Here is a 20904-nt window from a genome sequence, read left to right as displayed (position 1 = left end):
GGGAGGCTATTAGGACAGTTTTTTAATCATCTTACTGGAGCTCTTTGCTCCTCCACCCACAACTCCCATCAGGGTCAGTCCTTTCTCCAAGCAACAAGTTGGTGTTTGATCTTTCTTCGGCTGGGGACTCCCTCTGGAACAGCCTCCCAGCTCCTATCTTATCATTTCAGTAATAACAAGGATAGTAGACCCTTTCCGTTGTACCGTGATGCTCAGCAAGAAATCACAAAGTGTAATGAACTGGACGATACATTTTTCTGATCTTGTGATACTCCTAATAGGCACGGTATAAACCTATAACTTGTAATCTGGATAACAGTCATTCTAAGGGAGTTGGACGGGGTGTAATATTCAATTACAGTTGCTTTTCGGTTCACAGAGTTTTGGATAACAGTTACACTCAAGGTAAGTAAAACCGATACTGCAAGCTACTGAAAGGCTGGTGTAAATTGAGATGTTTTGTGAAACAAACCATGCAAAGCAAAACCCAGTGTTACACTGTATAAATGACTCAAAGTTATGTCGGCAAAATCTAAGTCAGGCTTTACCTGCACAGGCTAACAGCATGTCAGGGGAAGCAAAACCCAGTTATACAATTATTCTTACAGGAATAATAAACGCAAATCAACAACATTACTTTTGTTTTAGAGGCACAAGCAATTGACAGGCGAGCAAAATAACCTTATATATACTTTGGAGAATAGCATAACATTTCAAAGATAACTAAACTAAACTTGTATATACTTAGCAGAAAGGTGGGAGCATGATTTTGTGTGATGCAATGACAGTTTGAATCCTCTAGTGAAGTCTTGGTGGGCCTTTCACATCATTTGAATTGTTCAACAAATTACTCCCACCTGCCATTAATGGTAAATTTATCCGTGTAACTTAAATGCTACGTTTATTTAAAATGAGAAAGGGGATACGATCACCAAAAGGGATCAAAGGATACGTTGCACCCTTCGCGAACTGTAGTTCTGTCAAGGTTAGCCATCAAAAGTTAAAAGTGGAGCCCTTAGGGCAACCCAGCAACAACAGGCACTTATTGCCAAAACGTTGCCAAAAAGGATACATTTGAAAAGACAATATGGATGCTATGGAGAGCTATGTAGAGGTATGGAGACCCCCCCCCCCCCCAAAAAAACAACTCACACCCATCAAAAGACTAAAATACTCTGAGTGTGTATAAAAAGGTGCCTACTCCCCGAGGTGTAAGAAAAAAAGAATACACCAGTAAATCAAAACGTTCTGGAAGTTATGGGTTGACACAGGTCAAGCAATGTAGCCTTACTATGGAAATCTTAGCCACCATCGGCCATCAACGCCAATGCCATGCACGGCATGTGTGGATGTGGCTTGGGTCTAGCAGAGGGTTTGACAGACACCAAGCTTCACTGTACCTTTGACTGATGGCAAATATCCATTGGCATAGCAGTATTTCTGCCACCCAAATGGGCAGTGCAGCACCGATGTGCTCGGGCAATTCTCTTCTGAAATATGGTACCAATAGAACCAGTAATATAAACGAAGGGAAGGTAAAAGAAATACATTCATGAATCATACACCCGAATAAATCTTTATAATTAAATACTTTTTAATACTTTCCATAGCATTGAAATGTAGAGTGTAATAGCATTCGATAGTTTATGTACAATGGTCAAACATTGTGGAACATATTGAAAATGTTATTGTGAGCAGATTATGAAGACAGCTAAAAAAATATTTAAATCTGTAGGTCAACCTTTCAACAAGTTCCACTTTAGATGAACAGGGCTCGTTTGCAATGTTTTATGGCATTGTATGTGTCCTAGGAACAAAATCAGGGTCGATTCCATGAGTATGCATGGCCAACACATTTAATGTCAAATCTTTTACAAATTTGAATTCCATTTCCTGGTATATTGGCTTGGCTACCCATTGTTTGCCTCATTTTGTGAAGGTCATGAGGTAACGAAGCATCCCGAAGATTCCTGCAGTTTTCGCTTGTTCCCTCCCAACGTTCTCGTTGTGTGCAAGTACAGCTAGTCTTGTTCTGGCCTCCATATCATCTATGCTGAAATGCAACCTTTTATGCCTGTACTTTAGGCACATATTATGGAACACCTCCACATCTCTGGTATGACAGAATTCTGCAAGTCCCTTCAGGTCTCTTGAAACCGTTTTATAGTACACAATCTTCTCATGTGCGTTGTGTGGAGGGGGACATGGCACCAATCACTTCTTCGATAAAGGTCCATGCGCACATTCGTGTAAATGTTGGTTTTCTGTCCATGAGGGTACGTTGGAACAATGGTGCATTAATGAACGGCATTTTTCAAGTAGAATTTCTACAGATCCATCACAAGTTTTGGAGCTCCACCAAAGATGGCTGATAGACTGACACCACTTTAAAATATTTTCCTAATCCTTTTTTTACCAGCAGCTTGAACTTATTTTATTGACTTATTTGGCAACGTGCCATAAATCAAATTGATGCTGAATGTGTGGGAACTGCTCTCGTATGGACTTCGCTATTGAAAAGTGCCAGTCAGTGGCTATCAGGTCTATTTGCATTCCCCTGGATTCCAGATGTTGGACGGAAGATGTACATTTGGACACTTGCACGATCAGCAAACTCACCATTATTTTACTTTCCATGTCTTGAAAGCGGTATGTGCAGTACTTTGCGGAAAATCCAGGACTGTCACACTGTCCGTCGCCAGCTACCCTGAAACGTTTGCCAGAGAATGTACTTTCCATTGACATCTATTCGATTTTCCAGGCTTCACTAATGGCAGGGAATAGGAATTCCCTTTGATATTTGTACTACTGGGTTTTAGCGAGGAACTGAACTCCCACAAATTGACAAACTGGAAATCTTACCGAAAGTCGCCCCGCTGAAAAGTAAAGCTGCTGAATATAGTAGATTTCCAATGTCGTATGGAGGTGGACACGGCTGGCTTGGATTTTCAGGTTGCTGCCTTGAAATGCACGAGACACATTCACCAATGGCTCCCCGCATATGTTCCCACTTAATGTATGGACGCATTTCAGCATCTGTACCATCTCTAGCAGGCAGCTGTTGAATACAATGTATTTTTGCTCCTTTAATAGCCAATCGTCCGGCATGATTGTGTTTTGTGACTCTACTGTGGTGGAAAAATCGCCAAAACTAGGCAAACTGAAGTCAAGCTCTTAAGCAAGTTCATCGGTCAATTGCGTTTAAGCTTCAGTCTCCGTTAGTTCATGTTGTAATATTTGCACATGAATTGGAGAAACACGTAACATTAAATGTTTCTTGGGTGGAACATTTTTTGAGGGTGTAGAATTTGTCACGGGGTTTGTGAGGAATTGCAATGCATCTTCATTGTATTCAGTTTCATCTTGTCGAGTTGTCACATCGTACCAATGGTCCATGGACACGTTGTACGGTTCGCCGGTGAGATTCAATTCAGTTTCCAGCCATTGCGCATAAGCATCACAAGTCTGATTATTGACTGGACCACGCTGCGCCTCAAATAATAGTTGCTCCATTGTGAAAACCGTTTGGCAAGCGACATCTTTGGTTTCATTTGTTGTCTGAGTGTTTATATTTCTCTTCCTTCTGAGCCTCTAAGAGATGTGTAGAAAAACATGCTCAATGTATAGCACACATACAGCAGATACAATCTTAAAAATAAAAACATATGAATAAAACATCTGCCTAAAAACCTCTCCAAAACAAATTAGTTCATTCTTTACCCTTGTTTTCCTAATTTGCTTTGCAGCCATGGGCTTCTCTTTTCCCACTGCACCATGAAGCTGAAAAAAACAGCATTTATATATGGTTTAAATTAAGCAAATTTCATTTCCATGAAAATCAAACATATGTACATATCTACCAATAGAATCAACTTGAGTGACTTGAAAACATTACAACATAAAAATGTATTCCAAATGCTATGCGATGTACAATTCTATTCAATATTAGGTTACGTTCACCAAAAAATGTCAGTCGTACTGGAAATTTAAATCTTTCATCGCACAAAGCACTTACACGCAAAGTAGTATGAAATGATGAAGAAACATATACTATAAGGTTTGTTGTCGCAAGACTAATACAACATTGGTATAAAAATACCCTAGAAAACAGTGTACAAGATTTAGTCATAATATACATTTCAGATTTCACCAGATAACCTTCCGAGTTGACACATGAACTTGATCGGCGATCACCATGCAAAACATACTGATTGTAATGTCACCCTCAAAAGATTTTTGATCTATTCTGAATTAGGGGGGAAGTGTAACGTTAGAACCAAAAATCAGAAAAGTTTGAAACGGTGTGAGGTGACATGCATTTCAGTCTCAAATAATATTGTTTGTAGGATTTACTTTCATTCTTGCAGGGGAACTTTAAGTACGCAGCATCCCCCCTACAACACAGTACTTGTTTTAGTGCGGATGAAAAGAGCGAAATGGAACTGAGACAATGAGATGCAGACATTGGTGCATATAGAGATACACCCATACATGCCACTTAGTGTAAATAACGATACTATACATAAATGTTTTCTTTTTATTCCAAGCATAACACCTTCTCGTTAAGGACACATACAATAAAATTACTTGAAAGGCGAGTGAGCTTGATGTTGACTCCATGTAAATATTTGATGCAGAATCTTGCTCCTTCATTTTCAGTACATTGTCAAAGTAGTACAAGGGAAAAATTAAAGTAGTATTGTGGGCAGATACAAGATACTGGACGCGTTGGTGGTCTTGTAACTTGTGAAGGTCTGTGCTTCCATCAGTGTGCTCTACGATAAGAAGGGATATGTCAAGCAACAGATTACGAAAACATTATGTGACTTTTAAAGGGCACTATGGCATTGTTTACTAATAGTCACAATTCACTGATTTATTAGAGGTTCCAGAAAGCGGGGACAGATGTAGCATAGTAAAGTGAAACATTTTAAAATTCAATAGAATCTGATAACTATGGACACTTTAGTAACACATTTTGTAAGGAAATATACACTGAAAGCTCAAATCCGTTCATAAAGTTACCTTTTCAATACACTACTTTAATTAAAATCAAGAGAATACTTACTTATGCAGAACATAGTCCTACATATTAACAAACATAACCTATTCATCATCCAGGACTCACCGAAGGCACTGTGTGCAAAAATTGAGTTGGAATTGCATTTGGAAGTAATGTACGAAGAATTCTAGGTCAACACTTTTTTGTGCACTTTGATTATTCGTACATATCATCGGTAAAGTGCAGGCTGCACATGCGGAATCGATTGGCCCTCATGTTGCCCAAGACATCCTGTGCTCCAATTCCAATCTCGTCCACTGGAAAACCACAATTTATAATCCATCTTCTTAATCAATATCCTACGGGAATGTATGCAGGACTGTGCCTGGACTTTTGGCATGGCTCACAGAACGGCAACTGAAAATGATACATGAAGGCATTCTTGAAAAGTCTGTAAGATCTGTATAAAAAAAATATAAATAATGGAAAAAAATAATACTGTATGCATGTGTTTGAAAGATTTATAACACAGCTTTGTCTGCAATATTTGTTTTACTCAAAGAATGAAAACCTGTGTAACCTAGTCGAATGAACACTGCGATAACTTTCTCACAGAATTGATTGATATACCTCAAATTGTAACGTGTTACCCATCGGTTGAATGAACTTTAGCATCAAAAGGAAACATGCTTACAAACATGGACCACAAAAGATTCCATTCTATTACAATGAACAGTGATGCAATTTCCTATTTACCAAGATCAAAATACTTGAAACATTAGACAATGGTGAAGTCTTTGAGATAAATGAACATTACAATACTGGTCCATTAGGATGAAATAGATAGAAACTTGAGATCAGCGATCAATGACTATAGAGAAGTAGATGGGTGACGTACACTTACCTTGACGAACAATCAAGCTGATTCAACAAGCAGGGGAGCAAGTTGCCGGGGAACAAGTAGCACAGGTTTGGGGAAGCATCCTGGGAGACAAAGCCATCATGTGGACAGGATCTGCCCGTCGGACATGGTGAGTGTTTGACATTTGTGAGCCCTCTAAGAGTTGATCACTTCTTCAAAATCTCTCCCGCACATCAAGAGTGTACTTGGCCTGCTCACAACCATGGAAATGTGAACCATGCAGTTGGACAATTCAGGCACCAGCATCCGTCTTTCTGCAATGATGAAAATGGGGCGGGCAGGGCACCAGGTATTCAGCACGACCCAAAGGAGTGCCGTCTCCTACCCTTATCAACCGATCCTCCACTGTATCTGTGTCCCATGGAGACTGAATGGGGACTTCCAAACTAGCATGCGCATCTCTCTGCACATATCTGCCAGCGGGCAGGGTGTTGCCTGAGACAGAAAACATCTCAGTATTAAACCTGTGACACGCAACATGTAATGCGGGACTCCTCGCACTCATCCGCCAGCATCACCTGGAAACAGTGACAATCTCCGCGACCGACCTGACCAGCCGGGTGCTCTCTCACGCTGGCACCACACTGGGAGCAGCATTTGCAACCTTGCATCCACAATGGGGGCCAGGTGCATGCAGAGACTCTACCATTGCTCATCACCAAATGTAGCCTTCTCCTGGGCTATCGGAATATTAATCAGACACACACACACACACACACACACACACACACACACACACACACACACACACACACACACACACACACACGCGCACACACACAGACGCACACACAGACGCACACACACACAGACACACACACCTCCTTCTATATTCTCCGTCTTCCAACTCACTCCCTCATCTCACCCTACGTCATTTTCTTTTGTTATGATATGATATTTGTAACGCACCTATACACAAGTGTTTCAAGGCGTGAAAAGAAAAGGGGGCAACAGAGGGAGGACAAAAACAACAATCTTACTATGCCTTGTGACATTCAGATCACGCATCTGCAAGGGAATGGGGGGGAGAAATGCCTGAGGAGGGGGATGGAGAAGTGCAAGACAAAGGATACAACAAAGAGTGCAGTCAACGGGTGGCTAATAAGTGAAAGAGAGGGGACTGTGAGGATACAAATACAGACCACAAGTGCAGGGGGGGTGCCAAGAGGCAGTGCGATTTGCAAGTGGATAGGCAGGGACCTGGGCCCGAATTCAGAGGGAGGCCAGGTGACAAGTGCGTGGATCAGGCAGGGGATCAGCAAGGGAGAGGAAGAGAGAAGGCGGAAGCAAAGAGGAAGGTGTGAGAAAGTCATGGTGACCAAAATTAAGAGACGCACGCGATCACTATTCAAGGGTGTTTATTGAACAATGAAAATGGTATATGGGTTGGACAGGCTTCGACCATCAAATGAAAATAAGTCAGTCCCATTGATGTCAAGTCAAATAAAAAGACCTATACTAAGAAAACCTATTGCCAATTCCTTACAATTAATACAAAGGATGTTGGGTGCATTTTTTAGAAAGAAATAAAGAAGTGTTCTAAAAAAATAGGTCAGGATGCGGTGGCTTCAGTCTCCCTTCCCCACATTTTTTAGCAAGGGGTAGGATGGGAGCTCGGAGCACAGTACTATCGCGGGCTTCTCAACACGGGACGACAGTTCCAATGGCAGCTCTCAGGACTGGCGATGTCCAAGTCTCGTTTTATCAGAAATTCTCTTGCCTTCGTACCCGATGCGTTTCAACAACAAAACAAAAGCTCCTTTAACAAAAGAAAGTCTGCTCAGGTGATAACAAGTCACTCCCCTATATCCCCCTCTTCCAGGCTGACCCTTCTCAATCATACTCCTCAGTTCAAATAGGGTGATGGTTTCACCCCTGGGTCCCCCTCTTCCGGGCTGACCCTTCTCTATCATACTCCTCAGTTCAAATAGGGTGATGGTTTCACCCCTGGGGCCCCCTCTTCCAGGCTGACCCCTCTCAACTGTAAATCACAAATCGTTATGTCTTAAACAGTTCAGTGGACCTCCCCCCCTTCTTTGGGTTCACTTTACCACTCTGCTTCTCGGGACCGTTCAACTTCTTCTCCCTCCTTCGGCATCCCTCCCCCGGGTTCACTATTGCCTTTTTGGTGCTTTCAATTCATTTCAAATGTTCACAGGATGGATTCATGTCCCTTATCTTAGCCAACCTGTGGATCAAAGTCTATCAATTGTACAGGGTTTTTGCTTGACCCTCACGTATCACAACTTTGCTTCCTTTGGCGGCCTTCCTATGGCCTTCTGGCTGCTGTAGTTTCTCACTATGGGGCTCGACAGTTTATAGTCATAATATCGAAAACATAATGCTAAAATACAAAAATTTCGAAAAAATATTTCAAAAATAAATATGTCGAAAATGTATACATATAACAGAAAAAGACAATTATTCGAAAAAAATTGTCAAAAAAAGTCAACCAACAATGCTAACATACCAATGTAAAGTGTCAGCAATAGTAACGTTTTTATGGGGGGGTTCCCCCCAAACCCCCCTCACCGGAACCCCCGCAGTGACCGCCCCGCCCCCAACACATAACCATTTGCCTATCTGTAAATAAAATACATTATGACTAACGAAAACCCCAAAGAATGAAGAGTAGTAAGGATTAAACAAATAGGTGACACCCACGAGTAAAGAACCTTGCCTAAATACTAAGAAACAGATGACGGTTGTGAAAAACTATTTACCTGACAGAACCAAACGTCAGAGCGGACTACAGTACATTCGATAAGCTACTTCAGGCAAAAATAGGTAATATTACCATAACAAATATGTAACTAGATATTGAATTCGAAAAATATATTACTATTAATGTGTGACAAAAATAGTGAAACATTTTTTTTCATTGTTTTAGATTGAAAATGACAAATAGTTGAATATATAACTTCACAAAAGGGAGGAAAACAACTGGTTTACAAAGGATACATTTACAATAAGGAATCAGAAAAAAATGAAGTACATACTGGAAGTGCACTGAATATGGAAGAACAAAATGTACCGCACGGGTGATAAGTGAGTCTTCCAATATAAAAATAAAAGGAGAACACAACCATCGCCCGGATAAAACAAATATAATAATAAAAAAAACTCTTCATGAGCTAAAAAGAAAGGCAGTAGAAAACCCAGGTCAAGCAAGCGGTTCAGTAATATCGACAGTATGTGACAAGTTACCTTTACACATATCAGCACAAATGCCTGGTGAAAAACAGATGCAGCGAACATTAAACCGTAAAAAACAACAGAAAGAAAATCTCCCACCAGCACCTATGATATAACCATACCAGAAGTGTTTAAATTAACTGAAAAAGGAGAACATTTCCACCATGCTACCATAGAAATGAGAGACGGTAAAATATTAATATTTTCAACGGCGACCAATTTCCAGCAACTGAGTCAAAGCGAAATGTGGCAAAGTGACGCAACATTCAAGGCATGCCCCAACCCTTCCAACAATTTTTTACAGTGCATGGATCAATAAATAACAGACTCATACCACTTGTTTATGTATTAATGCCAAGAAAAACGAAGAAACTTACAAAATTGTGTTTAACAAAATTAAGGACACTGTACCAGATTCAAAACCCACAAATATAATCATGGATTTCGAATTAGCACAAATTAAGGGATTTTCTGCAATATATATATATAGATACAAACATACAAGGGTGTTTTTTTCATTTTACTCAAGCCATATGGAAGAAACTACAAAATCTGGGACTAAGCACAAAATACACGGAGGACAGTACTTACCAACATAACATAAAAAACTTTTTTCGGATTGGCATTTGTTAAGGAGGATCAAGTTATAAATTTCTACGAACATTTAATAGACAGTGACTATTTTAAAAATCATGAGGAGGAAAATTCGGACTTGTTAGATTACATGGAGAACACTTGGTTAGGACAATTAACAAGGAGTGGCACAAGACGAAGGCCCAAATATAGTGTCAAATTATGGAATTACTACCAAGCCACATTAGAGGGGAGACCACAAACTAATAATACATTGGAAGGATGGCATAGCCGAATGAATAAACATTTCAACACAAAAAACCCAAACTTATGGCATTTTTAAAAAGAATTACAAAATGAACAATCCCATCAAGAATTTCATCTCTCACAAACAATTTCACTTGCAAACACAGAATTAAAAAGGAAGAAATACAGAGACTATGAGCAGAAACTTGAGCAAATAGTACATCATTTTAACCAAGATGACAAAGAAAACAACCTGGATTCTATAGCATATAATTTAAAGTGTCAAAAATACTCACGTTTTTGTAGAATCAACGATCCGCCATGGCAAATTCCACCAGTAGCCAAAAACACCAACCAAACAAATCCAAGGATCCCAAAGTCCAGAAGGCAATCCATAGGAAAATAAAAAATAACATCCAAGCAAAGTCCAAATCTGCGGACAAAAAAAAGTTAAATCCAGCGAAGAAAAAAAAGGTGAAAATCCAACAAAGCCCAAGAACAAATCCACAATCCAACAATAAAAGTGCATAGATCTGAAAAAAATCCATTACATCCATGAACTCCAGAAAAAAAATCCATTGAGTCCATGAAATCTGGTAAAAAAACATCCAAATCCTAAAAAAAACAGGAATGAAGACACAGAGACCCGAACACGACGGAAAGGCTTCCAGAACCGACTATAAAAAATGGCGCCCACGCATACGTAGACTTACGCTACTTTACTTACAAATCAATAACAAATATCAACAAAATGCACATTCCCATTTGTAATACAATAGCACCATGTAATGGCGAAAAAGTAAACCGATTGTTCAAAGTTAAAAAAGACTGCTACCTATTTAGTATTTATTATTTATTTATTAGTATTGTTATATTTAAAATAAATATATATATATTTAAACTGTATAGTTATTACCGAAACTACTTTAGCAATATACCTACTGTAATGTTTATATATAATTATTATTATTAAAAGTATGTTACAATGTTAATGCTTAAAAAAACAAACATGCTTAATAAAATATATATAAATACTTACCCTAGCAAGTTAAAATTCGAATTTTTGTATTTTCAACATTTTTTTTTTCAAATGAATATTTTCGACATTATGGGCCTCATTACATGGTAGGCGGTGAGCCATGGCGCTATTAGCGCCATGGCTCATGCCAGTAAAATACCGGCACCGCCTTGGCGGAAAGGGGATTTACCGCCCAATTCCAAGGTTGGAGGGGCGGTAAATCCCCTTTCCGCCATTGCCCTTCCCCATTCCCATATCTGCCCCATAGGGCTCTATGGAAATGGGGAAGGCGCTAATTACGGCACCGCAATTTTGCGGTGCCGTAATTAGCTCTGAGGTCCCTTAGCGGGTTGGATTTTAACGCCTGCAAGAAGCAGGCGCTATATCCTCCAACCCGCAAAGGGACCTCGTAGTACGGCGGTAAGGGTTAACGGTCACCGTTGCCATTAACGGTGACCGTTAACCCTTACCGCCTTCCGTGTAATGAGGCCCTATGACTTTCGAAAATATAACATTCGAAAATATGACTGCACACCGGGCTCGACCGGAGTCTCTCGAGATAGCACCCATGTGGTGCTGCTTCCCCTCTGTAGCTGGTCTCCCCTTCTTCTCTTGAACTGCCATGTTGTGGCCATCTCATTGTGCTGTCTGCTGTGTTTTCGTACTACGCTCTCTGGCTCCACCTTTTATCCTTGTGGGGAAGGGGAAAGGGCTGTCAGGTGTGTGATTCTGATCAATTGTCTGACTTTGCCTGACCCTGGTATTGGGGCATGTCAGGTAAACGGCTCGTGTTAGTCCATTGTCCGTGGTTTGTGCGAAAGTGTTCATGGTGGAAAAGGGGGGACAGTGGTTTGGAATGTCCCACGTGAGAGGGTGGGGAAAAAGGTGTTAAATGAAAGGGGATACATGGTCTCACCCGTCAGTGTCCCACTTCCACTCCCCAAGGACCCCCTATCCAAGTGACCCTCCCTCCTCCCAGGAAATGGATCCAATAGCGAAGGCTGTGTCCTGGCCACCTGGATGACAGATCCCCGGGGACTAGCTAGGGAGACACCTTCAGGTTTCTCACAAAGGTCTTGAGGTGCCTCCGGAACCGGAGATGGTTCTGCTCAAGTTTCAGAGAGGCGTGAAGGCACCAGCGGAATAAAAAGAGATCTGACCCCAACTCTTTGCTTGGAGAAGCAACTGACCCTCAAAGAGTTGTAGGAGCGGAGGGTGCGAGAAGGAAGATAACTAGGCAGAGAGATTTGGATGTATTGAGGTCCCAGGCCCCCGAAAACCTTGTGGACAATGCAGAAAGTTTAGAACTTGATCCTTGCCGCCACTGGGAGCCAAAGAGAGGTCAGCGCTCGAGAGATAAGATCCCTGGGCTTCAGGCCAAGGACAAGTCTTGCAGTCCGGTTCTGGATGAGCTGTCTCTTTCCTCTAAATATATTTTATGGTTAGTTGATGGAAACGACCGATTATGAAAGATGTTTTTTGCATCATTTGATTTTCTACGTTGCTGAGAGTGAAAGTTCTTTGATTTTATTTGTTGTTGTGGCATCTCACTTCCCTCCGTACTCCCAGTTTTCCTTTTTTTCCCTCTGAAATATTGGGAATGATGTCTCTTGATCTTTATCCGACTTTCCAATGTTTCCATTTACGCCACTTTCCGATGTTAGCAGAAATTCAATGTCTTTAGTCCCAAATGAAGTAGGGCCTTATCCAAATAAATTGAGATTATTACCATTTGGAATGATCTGTAGCACTGTTGAGTTAGAATTGGGCTGAAGTTACCCCCACATTGATCCTTGACTCAGTTACTTGAGTCAGCTTCTCTTCCTCAGCTCCTCCATGCTCGACATCCAGCTCATGCAATGCTTTCTGTTTGGCACGGTTCTCATTGCAGAGTGGTTTGACCATTCTTGGTACTTTGTCACTAGGCTGCTTGTTCTCCTTGGAGAGTTCCAAAAGCACCTTTCAAGTCTCTCCTATATCCACCCGTACACAGCTGAGCATCTATTGGAGTTTCCGCTCTACGTGAGACGAGGTTGCCGCCTAATTTTCTACCCTGGATTGGAGAGAGGTTATAAAGGATTCCAGATAGATCATCGCTAAAAGTGTAGCTTGATCTTTAAAGGATTCATTTACTGTTTCCAAAAGTTTCATTAAAGGGCTAAGGGCCATGGTTACTGTTGTCATAACCGTAGCTTGATTATTGTAAGTTATTGAACTTGAAAAATGATTCAGGCCTTGAAGTGTTCGTGGTGAGAACAGATCCTCCTCTGATGTGGATGTTGCCTCTGGAATCGGCAAGTGATTTCCCGGCAAAGGTGGAAGCAGGTCAGTGCAGAAAGATAACAAACTTGATTGTGTTGAGCGATTCTTCCTCTTGCCTGTAGGCTTTGCACTCCTTTGAGCGCATTAACATGTGTCAAATTTGTCAGAACAGCCTCATTTTGTGAGTGCAGCTTTTTTGAAAACTCACTAATCAAGTCTGCATTACGTTCTCTTGCTTTGGCCAGTTCCTTTTTAATCTGCGCGATATCTCTTGCTAATTGGGCGGCCAAAATGGAAGGAGTGTCACTTTTTTTGCCCCTGCTCATCATTCATGTTAGTCCTTTGGGGCATTGATTGTTCTTTATGGCCCACTTTATTTACTCTAGGGTCTGGCGTCACACCCGCCAATTGTTGATCTTGTCCTAGTGGTTCCTTTAGTGTAGTTGGTTTATTCTCAGCTGCGAGAAACCTGAAGGTGTCTCACCCGCTAGTCCCCGGGGATCTGTCATCCAGGTGGCCAGGACACGGCCATCGCTTGTGGATCCAGATCCTGTGGTGTGGACCAGTGAGGGAGGATCACCTGGATGGGGGGTCTTCGGAGAGTGGAAGTGGGACACAGACCGGTGAGGCACCTTTCCCCCCCCATCTGAACACTACTCCGCCACCCATTTTCCGACACAAACATTTTCACATATCACAAAAGACAGGGGACTAACACCAGAGCAGTTTTTCTGACATGTGCCGACATTAGGACCAGACAAAGTCAGGCAATTGACCCAGATCATGCACACCTGACTGCCCTTTTTCCTCCCCCACAGGGATAAAAGGTGGAGCATGATAGCACACTACGAAATTTCTTTTTCATCTAACATTTCGTTAAAGATGATGAAAAGTGTATTTTCCGGGAAACAATGTTTCAAGGATGACAATGGGCCTCATTACGAGCTTGCCGGTCCGGATACAACGGTACTGTTGTATACGGACCGGCAAACTCCGAGTTGTGCTCCCGAATGCCTTTCATTCCACCAGGTCTGACCTGGCGGAATGAAAGGCACCCGCGAGCACAGCATGTCGGTTGCACCAGCATCATTATAAACGGTGCATCCATCCTCCCCATTCCCATTGATCCCCATTGAGGCTCAAACGGGAATGGGGAGCATCCTATTCCGGCACCCTCAGATGGGCAATTATGGGTCTGGCTGGGTCGTAATGACCCGGTAATTGGCCATTTGCGGGTGCCAGATTTTTTTTGCAAGTTTGGAGGTAGCCTGCCTGTATTACGGGCAAGGCTACCTCCAAACTTGTAATGAGGCCCAGTGTCTCTTTTCCCAAACAATGGTGTTTAAAAGGAAGGCAAAGTGTGCCTTCTATATACAGATGGTCCCCTGGTGTACTCACCTGCCAGGAATTCCCCTCTGGGCTTACTAGATTTCCAAGTCTATTCTCAGCAGGCATCTCTCCCTTAAAGGCTCACTACCTGATGCACTTCATCAGGCCATCTTTACAATCTTTCATTTTCTTTCAGTTCTTTTTCTTTAACCCCTTAAGTACCAGGGACGAGATATCTTGTCCTTGACATTACCTCCGTAGTGCCAAGGACAAGATAGCTCGTCCTTTTTGGCACATTGGTGTGCCAATCTGCCGCCAGGGTGCCCAAACCCTACTTTCCCATCCCTTGGTGGGCCTGTCCGACGTTTTGGGGTGAGCTCCGCCCCCCCACCCTAAATGGAGTGTGGGGGTGTCACCTCATGCAGCCCTCCCTGGGGCAGATATCTGCCTGTAGGAAGGGGCAAATGGGTGTTCACTGGGCGGTGAGGTTCAGTAGACCACCAGGGATGGCTTGAAAGGGGGGCATGCTTGAAAAGTATTGATTTGTTTTTGCTGGTGTGACCATAGGTTACACATGATTTTTGTTTTGTTTACAGCTTTTCCTACGCGAGCAGCTTCAACGTTATGCGAGTACTGTTTTTTATTATTCTACAGTTAGGGCCCACTGTCAGTGGGGTGGGTGTGACTGGGGCTGGGTTGTTGGTGGTGTGGGTGGGAATGGGCCGTCTGGGCAGATATTTTGGTGGGCTGGGACACAATTGCAGGGGCAGGCCACAAATTGTCCCCCATGCCAGCAGAAGGAACAAGTTACTTACCTGTAACTCTTGTTCTCCAGCATGGGTCTGGCATGGATTCACATGCTCATGAATATTCCCCGTTGTCAGGCTGGGAATCCTTGGTAAAGAAAAAAATCAGTATCAGTTTCGTTTCTGATCTGTCTTTCTCAGTAGTAACCAATCACTGGTCTCTGGGTCATACTGCCCCCAGCCAATTACGGCCCTCTCCCTAAGCACCGCCTCTGGCAGCCATCTTCAGATTTGGTAGCACGCAAAGTGGCAGTATGACCAAGTGAAGAGCCATAGAGGAGCAGGAGGGAGGGTTCGCATGTGAATCCATGCCAGACCCATGCTGGAGGACAACAGTTACAGGTAAATAACTTGTTCCTTCTCCAGCATGGGGTCTGGCATGGATTCACATGCTCATGAATATAAGAATACATAGCAGTACACACATGCACAACCAACTGGAGGTGGAGAGGCTCAACATCAAGCATTACATCAAAACTCAACATTAAGCAGTTCTTACCTCCTCACCAGGCTCACCTTAGGCGAACAGGTTGCGCAGCACCGCTTGGCCGACCCTGGACTCCTCCCTGAAATCCCAGTCGACGTAGCAGCCCTGCAGATGTCCAGCAGGGGCACACCAGACAAGAACGGCGTAGTAACAGCGATAGCTCTTGTCGAACGGGCTCTCGGACGGCCAGGCAACAGTCGGTTTGCCAACCGATGACAGTGCGTGATGCAGCCGGGGAGCCATCTGGAAATGGAAGCCTTCGAGAGAGCCTTCCCTTGGTTCACAGGTCCAAAGTTCACAAAAAGCTGTGATGTCTTCCGAAAACTCTTCGTGCCGTCCACGTAGAACTTCAGCGCTCTAACCACATCCAGCGAGTGCAAAGTCCTCTCGGCCGTTGACGAAGGCGACGGGAAGAAAGCAGGTAACACCAAGGGCTCGTTGAGGCGGAAGTCCGACGGCACCTTAGGCATAAAAGAGGGGTGAGTCCTCAGCACCACCCTCGTGTCGTGAAAAGTCAAGAATGGAGGCTTGCAGGATAGGGCCTGGATCTCTCCCACTCGCCGTGCGGAGGAGATGGCCACAAGAAACGCAGTCTTCCACGACAGGAACTTCAACGGTGCCAAATGCAGTGGCTCGAATGGCGCCCCCATGACCCTGGTCAGCACCACGTTGAGTTCCCACGCCAGGGCAGGGGCCTTCACCAGGGGGAACGATTGGAACAGTCCCTTCATAAATTCCTTCACCAGGCGATGGGACCACAAGGACGCCCGTCCTGTGGTTCTGGTGTATCGGGAGATCGCAGCCAGATGTATCTTGGAGGCGTGAGCCAGTCCAGCCTCGGCCAGCGACAGTAGGTATGGCAGCACTTGAGGGGCCGTAATCCGTAGAGGGTTAATCTTCTGTGCACGGCACCAGACAGAGAACCTCTTCCACTTATGTCAGTAGCACTTGAGAGTTGAGGACGCCCTGGCTTTTGCAGTCAGCTGGGATATCGTACCCTCCAAACTCTAGTGCTGCAGGAGCCAGGTCTGCAAGTTCAGCGAGTCCGGTTCGTAATAAAGGATGGCGCCTTCTGGAGAGAAGATCCGCGTCCGTCGGCAGCTTGACCGGTGGGGACGCTGACAAGTCCGGAAGGTCCGGGAACCAGATCTACCTCAGACACGCCGGTGCGACTAGGATCATCCTGCACCGGGACCTCTTGAGCTGGTTGATGAGTCGGAGCAGCAACGGCAACGGAGGGAACGCATAAAGGAACAGGCCATCCCAGGGGAACGAGAAAGCATCGCCCATGCTCCTCAGATGGGGAAACCTGCTGGCGAACCTCTGACACTTGGAGATCGTCGCTGTCGCGAACAGGTCGATCTGCGGTTTTCCCCATCGTTGCAAGTCGATCCACTTGATCCTGACGTAGTTCCCACTCGTGGCACGAGCACAGCTCCATGCTGAGTGAGTCAGCGATGGTGTTCTTTATCCCTGCCAGATGAAAGGGCACCAGAAACATCCCTTGGGCGACCGCCCAACGCCACAGATCCTGGGCTTCCTTGGAGAGGGCTGGGGATCTGGTTCCTCCCTGCTTCCAGATGTAGAACATCGTGGTAGTGTTGTCGGTGAAGATTCTCACCACCTTGCCCTTGAGGGATGGGAGAAAGGACCGGAGGGCCCAGAACCCTGCACGGAGCTCCAGGATGTTGATGTGGAGAGTCTTCTCCTCCGGGAGCCAAAGTCAAGGAACTCTTGCAGAGGGCGCATCCGAAGCCTGCACAGGCGCACAATATATATGCAGGAGGACATCATCCCGAGGAGGGACTTGGATCTCAGCCTGGCCACGTCCGTGGCCAGTAGATGCTGCACCTTGCCCAGGATGGCCTTCGTCCTTTCCTCCGACGGCAAGGCCAGACGTGGCACTTTGTCGAGCTTGGCTCCCAGAAACAGTGCGACTTGCGACGGGACCAGGTGGGATTTGGGAAAGTTGATGGAGAATCCCAGGTCCGTGAGCAGCTGGACGGTCTTTGCTGTGTGGCCTACAGCAAGCTCTCCTGTCCTTGCTCAGATGAGCCAGTCGTCCAGTTAGGGGTAGACGTGGATCCCCTGCAGACGCAGCCACGCCGCCACCGGTGCGAGGCACATGGTGAACACCCTGGGTGCCGACTTCAATCCGAACGGGAGGGCCTTGAACTGGTAGTGCCATTCTTGGACCACAAACCTGAGGAACTTTCGGTGTCCTTTCAGAATGGGGGTGTGGAAGTACGCATCCTCCAAATCCAACGACAACAGGAAATCGCCCTCCTCCAGCTGTCCCAGCACGTGCTGGAGGGTGACCACCCGGAACCTCTGTGCCTTGATGTACTTGTTCAGTCGTCGCAGGTCCAGGATAGGGCGCCATCCTCCTGTCTACTTTTTCACGAGGAAGTACCTTGAGTATACTCCCGAGCGCCGGAGCCTCTTTGGGACGAGCTCGATGGCACCTTTTTTGAGCAACACCCTTACCTCCTATAGCAGTAGAGGGATGTGATTTTCCTTCCTGGCCACGGGTGGAATGCGGGGGCACTTTTTTAGAAATTCGAGGGCGTGCCCCTGGGCCAGGGCGTCCAGCACCCAACGGTCGGTGGAGATGGACAACCACACGCTGACGAACTTCGCCAGCCGGCCTCCCACCGGGCTGCTTCGGTGGGGACCCGACACCGCTGTTGGTTCAATCTTGCTTGGAGGATGCCTTGCCGCCTTGGCCTCCCTGGCGACGACGGCGGGGCCCACCCGACTTGCCTCGTCCTCTAATAGCTTCCTGTGACAAGGAGCGGGCCGCTTGGTGGTACGTAGAGGAGCCACCACCGAATCCCTTGGAGGCACCCTGCTTGTCTCCGGTGCTCCGAAAGGACAGCCTTCGTTGCCGGAGCATGCCTAGGGCTCTAGCTGTCTCCGTGTCCGCTTTGATGGCTTGGAGGGACTCATCCACCTTTTTCCCAAACAGGTTGTTCCCGTCGAACGGCATGTCCAACACCTTGGCTTGTACATCCTGGCGGAAATCCGTCGCCTTGAGCCACCCTCGTCGTCTAAGGCAAACGATGTTGCCTAGCTGGCGGGCACCACCATAATGACGTGGTCCGACGCCACTTCGCCTTCTTGCAAGATCTCCAGGGACTCGGCCCTCTTGTCATCCGGTAGGAAGTCCAACAGGGGGGCGATCTTGTACCATAACTCCCTGTCGTAGCAGACCACGATCGCGAGGGAGTTGGCCGCCTTAATCGTTATTGCCGCCGCCGAGATAACTCGTCATCCCATTGCGTCCAGCTTCTTTCCTTCGCCGTCAGGCGGGGAAGTTGACGTTGAGGCCGATGCCCCCCTGCTTTCTTCTTAGCCGCCGCTGAGACGACCGAGTCAGGGGTTGGTTGTGCCCTAAGGCATAAAGGGGCCGCGTCGGGGACCCGGTACTTCTTCTCATACCGATCCCTCTTGGCAGGCGTCGTAGACGGGTTCTTGAGAAGGGTGAGACCCTCGTCCCAGATGTCATCTAGCAGAGGCACAGCGAGGACTGCCTTCCTCTTGGCCTCGCGCTGTTGGTAAAGGAAACCTTCCTCCTTCTTCTCTTCGGGGCAGAGCTGAAAAAGCTTGGATGCCCTGGCGATCGTTGCATGGAAAGATCCGATCTCGTCGGACGGGGAGGCCCGGGCTGGCGATGGGAGCTCCGTCCGGTCGTCACTGCCATCGTCGTCGGTACCCGTCGTGGCCGTGTCCGTTCCCGTGTCATCCCCAGGGAGGGTGGGACGTGGGTAAAGGCTGAGCAGGCCGCGAGGGCTGAGAAGGCATAGCTGGATGGATCCGTCTTCTCTTGTTCGGGGGGCTCTGGCTCCTCCGGCGAGCCTGCTTCCGGATCCTCAGTCGGTAGTAAGGGCAATCTTGTCCTTCTCGCCGAACATAAGGACTGTATTCCCAACAAAATGGCTGCCGAGTTATCCTGTGGCTCCGGAAGCGACGGGTGATTAGGACCCTCGCCGGTGCCGTCGTCACTCGTCGGCACCCTCGTCGGGATCCCTCCCGTGGGGACGGGCTCTTCAACGCCTTCGTCGAGGCCCTCTAAGACTTCTACCAGCTCCTCCTCGGATGCTGTGTCCGTGTCCACAATGGCCACCGCCCCACCCCTCTTTTTCCGCCGGGGTGTTCAGGGGGGTCTTTTCGATGGGTCTGAAAGAGGCTTAACTCCACGGAGGCAGGGAGACTCTGGGCCCAGAGGTCACCTCCACTGGTGTAGCCTCCACAGGCTGCGCCAGGGCCGCCGCGACTTCCTCGATAGAGGCCTTGGCCAGGTGAATCAAGGCCTTCACCGCCTTAGGCGTGATTGAGGCCTTTAGCTTGGGGGGAGGGTCACCGCCTCGCTCCCCCTCGGCCGAATCCTTCGAGATCGACCGAGGCCTCTCCAGAAGCTTACCCGGGTTCTCGGATTTCCTCTTCCCCAAACCAGATCATTGGCTCGTGGTTGATGGTGCCGGGGAAGGCGTGCCCTGCCTGTGCATTCGGCGCTACCGGTGCCCGCGGACTCGCAATGCTTTGCCTTCTGTTGGGCCCCCGTCGCCGGGGCGCCCTCACAGGACTTAGAAGACCGCTCGGACTTCTTCTCACCTGATGGACTCCTTCCTTCCAGCCAGTTGGAGAGATGAAGGTGTCGGTCCCTGGTGGTCCGTTCCGACATGTTCCTGCAAAATGCACAGTCCTTCTCTACGTGTGTTTTGTCCTCATGAAGGGAGTAGAGACATTTCGAGTGCTGGTCCTCCTTGAACACATTCTGTAGCTGGCATCCAGGGCAAACCCTGAACAGCTTTCCGGGCGTCGAGCTTCCTTTCTCCTGGGCCATGTTCGGGTAGGCCGCAGAAACTTCTGGAATCCCCCAAGAAGCGTAACTCGACGAAATCTTCACCCTTGAGGGGTGCAGAAAAAAATCCGACACGGATACCCGTTAATCGGATGTAGAGATGGTGGAGCTTGAGGCTCTATTTGACCGAAAAACGAGTAATTCTCTTTGAAAACGCAGCAAAAGCCCGAGAGCTAAACACGAGGACTCCCAACACTTGA

The sequence above is a fragment of the Ambystoma mexicanum genome, chromosome 1p (genome assembly GCF_040938575.1).
Source record: "Ambystoma mexicanum isolate Mex_15411 chromosome 1p, UKY_AmexF1_1, whole genome shotgun sequence".
Lineage (NCBI taxonomy): Eukaryota > Metazoa > Chordata > Amphibia > Caudata > Ambystomatidae > Ambystoma > Ambystoma mexicanum.
This window is presented reverse-complemented; position numbering follows the sequence as displayed.